The sequence below is a fragment of the Neomonachus schauinslandi genome, chromosome 11, assembly GCF_002201575.2.
Source record: "Neomonachus schauinslandi chromosome 11, ASM220157v2, whole genome shotgun sequence".
Classification (NCBI taxonomy): domain Eukaryota; kingdom Metazoa; phylum Chordata; class Mammalia; order Carnivora; family Phocidae; genus Neomonachus; species Neomonachus schauinslandi.
The window spans coordinates 24,230,593-24,233,502 of record NC_058413.1 but is presented as its reverse complement, the minus strand read 5'-3'; the positions used below and the strand labels follow the sequence as shown (position 1 = coordinate 24,233,502).

At 45.1% G+C, this 2,910-nt stretch overlaps 1 non-coding gene across 1 annotated transcript; it reads right to left on the bottom strand.

Annotated features, from left to right (window-relative positions):
• Window positions 1-2,567: 2,567 nt before the first annotated feature.
• Window positions 2,568-2,640, bottom strand: TRNAR-CCU. Its single transcript has one exon. It is a non-coding gene; the product is annotated as a tRNA-Arg (tRNA).
• Window positions 2,641-2,910: the final 270 nt, after the last annotated feature.

Here is a 2,910-nt window from a genome sequence, read left to right as displayed (position 1 = left end):
TTAAAGTCATGGGGGGCAACAAATGGTCTGACATCATTTGTCACCCAGAATGGGTGGGTGGCTATAAAAACCACCTAACCCAACCAAGTCAGTGGCGAGCTCTCTCAGCCCATTTCCTTGTCTGTACATAGGGGATATTATCTGCCCCATCTAATTTTATGTGGTGGTTTTGATCCCATGAGAATCGTGTATTCAAAAATATCTAGTAATAGGTAAGATACTGTTCACATCTATGTTATTGTAAGTGGATGGTGTTAACATGTAGGAAAAGCCAAGAAACATCATTCCCCGTTGTCTCCACAATTCCACTTCTAGGACTTTATCCTAATTAAATAGTTTTGAGATGCGTACAAACATTCAGCTACAGTGATGTGTGTGGCAGCCTGGTTTTCAATGGTGAGACACGGGAAGCAGACAAAAGACTCATTAGAAAGTGAGTTATCCCCTCAAATGCTAAAATACTATGCGGACAGGATGCTGTAGACCTGCTCTCTCAATAAGCTACCTACTAGCCACATGTGGCTACTTCACTTTAAATTGGTTAAAATTAAATAAAATCAATCAGGAAGTCAGTTCTTCATTCATACCAGGAAGATTTCAGGGGCTCAGTAGCCTCATGGGGCTGTTGGCTCTCTTTTTGCACAGCTCAGAGGCAGAACATTTCCATCATCTCAAAAAGTTCTTTTGGATGAAGCTGCTCTTGAAGAATAGTTCTTACATGGAAAGAAAATTCTTATGAAACAGAATGATTCAAATTTGGAGGGAGAGAGAGAGGGTGTGTGTGTGTGTGTGTGTGTGGTAAATTGCCCCTTGGTACATGGGGGGACACCATGGTATTTCCTGATTTTTCTAAATTTAGGCAAATCTGGCCCTGATAGTCCCCACTCATCAAAAACTTGAGATTTGGTGCAAGTTGGTTGTTGAATCTGCCTCCCCCTGTAGGTTCTCTCAGGACACTGTGACCTGACCTGGGCTTTGGTGTCGCTGTTGCTTTTTGTTCCAAAGCCTGTTGCCTGGCATTGGACCTTCTTGTCTACCCAGCACTTCAATCCATCGCTTCACATGAATTCACTCCCCATACATTTCACACAGTGATTTACAAGAGTTGGGGGGAGAGGAGACCTCTGTGCTCCCTTCCCCATTCAGATTGGTAGTGTTACTGATGGGGGCGGGGAGAAGGCTGAAACCATTCCACAGTAAACAGTAATAGTAATAACAACAAAATTCCTCTTGATTCACTTGGAAATCTGGGCTCTGCTTTTGTCTGGCTTGTGGATCCTAGCGGGCACTGCGCCGGAGGGCTCTGCAGAGGTAGTCCCTCCATCCCCTAGCCCTTCCAGCAACTTCTGTGCCCAGGCACCCAGGCCTCAGTGGGAATACTCCCTTCACCTTGCCAGTGGGGTCAGCTGAAACAAATAACCCTTGCTCTGACTTTCTTGGAGATGGTATTGGTGCCCAAGCGATGCCCGTCTCCTGTTGGATTTTTAGAAATGATTCTGAGAAGGGATGGTGGCTTGCGGCTCATTCCTCCCCCCGACAGCTAAATGCAGCCATTATGTGTGGAGTGTATGCCCTTGTTTACTGTCTGGTCCGACTGTTGATTTAGACCGTGTCTGTGTTTGCACAGTTTCTCAAAGAAAGTTTCCTCTTCACCCTTCAGGACCCTGCCAGTGAATCTCCTTGTCTAGAAAGCGGTCCTCCCGTGTTTGACCCCCCAACCACAGAATTAAGTTGACTTTTTAAAAAATTTGATATATGGGTATACTGCAAAAACGATTACCACAGTAAGTTCACTTAGCATCCATCACCTCACAGAGTGACACATTTTTTTTCTCTCGTGATGAGAAGTTTTAAGATCTACTCTCTCAGCACCTTTCAGACGTACAGTATGGGGTTGTTAGCTGTTGTCACTATTATTATAACTGGAAGTTTGTACCTTTTGACCACTGTCCCCATTTCTCTACCCCCACCCCTGACTTTTGTCAACCACCAATCTGTTCTCTATTTCTATGAGTTGGGCTTTCTTTTTTTTGGATCCCCCATATAAGGGAGACTCCATACAGTATTTTTCTTTGACTTATTTCACTTACCATAATCCCCTCACGGTCCATCTGTGGCTTTACAAGTGGCGGGATCTCCTTCTTTGTTAAGGACTGAGTAATATTTCTTTTTTTTTTTTAAGATTTTATTTATTTATTTGAGACAGAGAGAGAGAGAGTACACACAAGCAGGGAGGAGGATCAGAGGGAGAGGGAGAAGCAGACTCCCCAGTGAGCAGGGAGCCCGATGCGGGGCTCCATCCCAGGACCCTGAGATCTTGACCTGAGCCGAAGGCAGACGCTTAACCGACTGAGCCACCCAGGCGCCCCAGGACTGAGTAATATTTCATAATCTCACTTCCTGACAGCTTCCCCTGCCTTGCATTTGCCTCTGCTTTGCATTTTCAAGTGTACATAAATGCTATCCCACTGTGTATATTTTTCAACGTACTTTTTAGGTATTCTTGCAGTGTTGGGGTCCACCCATGTTGCCACATATAGATACAGTTTTTTTTTAAGTAGACTCTACACCCGACCTGGGGCTTGAACTCATGACCCCGTGATCAGGAATCACACGCTCTACCGACTGAGCCAGCCAGGTGCCCCAATATAGCTGTATGTTTTTAACTGCTGTAAACTATTCCATTGTATGAGTATACTGCACTTTGTTTATTCATCCCTTAACAAGACCTTTAAGCTGTTACCACGACCGGCCCCACTGCTGTGGAAATCCTGTGCACCAGAGCAGGACTTTATAATATTCTCGAGGTAGAGTCGCTGGATCAAAGGGTTTGCGCATTTCTAACCTGACCAGATCTTGCCAGCTCACCTTCTAAAATGGTCCTACCCTCCGCTGCCCCCATTAGTGGTT